The sequence below is a fragment of the Parus major genome, unplaced genomic scaffold, assembly GCF_001522545.3.
Source record: "Parus major isolate Abel unplaced genomic scaffold, Parus_major1.1 Scaffold768, whole genome shotgun sequence".
Taxonomy (NCBI): domain Eukaryota; kingdom Metazoa; phylum Chordata; class Aves; order Passeriformes; family Paridae; genus Parus; species Parus major.
In genome coordinates, this window is record NW_015379647.1 from 11,633 (window position 1) to 12,391 (window position 759).

A 759-nucleotide genomic window follows, 5' to 3' on the forward strand; every position below is an offset into this window, starting at 1 on the left:
TCTGTCGTTAACCGATACAATGACCCCGAGCGGGGTGCACCGTTCCCGGAGGCACTGCAATACCGGGACGATGCGCGGAGCGGAGGGAGCAAGCTCCGGGTCCAACTCCCGAGCCCAAAAATCCGTTTAATATGAAGTCCTCTCATCGAGGACGTATCAGATATTAAACTGATAAGAACAGATACTACACTTGATCTTAGCCAAAAGGCCGAGAAGCGATGCCGGGCTCGCTCCGCTCCCCGCAGCCGGCCCCGCTCGGCCCGCCCGCACCTCACGGTCACCCCCGCGCCGCCCCCGCAGCCGCCCCGAGCCGCTCCGGGAGCTTTTCCGCAGCCGCTCCGCGCTTCGCTCCCGCGCTCCGCCCGCGCCGAGCCCCGAAACCCCCGAATTCTGCCCCAATTCTGCTCCCGTCATGCCTTTCGCGGGCCGTGGGTGTGTCGTGTTGTCTCTGATTCGCATAACCCCGCCTATTTAATCTGCATAACTCCGCCCTCGTTTCGCCTCATCTCAGCCGTTCCCCGTTTCCTTTTCTCATTTTCCGGCCCATCCCGCGGTTTTCTCTCGCGTTTCGCCTCCGCCGAGCCCCAGAAATTCCGGTTTTCCCCAAAATATCGCTCCCGGTGCTTCCGGCTCCCTGTGGCACCCGGGGTGGGGGGGGTTCCCTGAGGGGCGCCGGAGATTTTGGGGAGGGGGCGTCCCTAGAGACCTCCACCAACAGAGGGAGCCCTGGGCCCCCCCTAGAACCGGGATCCCGCATCG

At 63.6% G+C, this 759-nt stretch overlaps 1 non-coding gene across 1 annotated transcript; it reads right to left on the reverse strand.

Moving 5' to 3' along the window:
• Positions 1 to 29: 29 nt before the first annotated feature.
• Positions 30 to 220, reverse strand: LOC117243828. Its single transcript, XR_004495737.1, has one exon. It is a non-coding gene; the product is annotated as a U2 spliceosomal RNA (small nuclear RNA).
• Between the last annotated feature and the right edge of the window lie 539 nt (positions 221 to 759).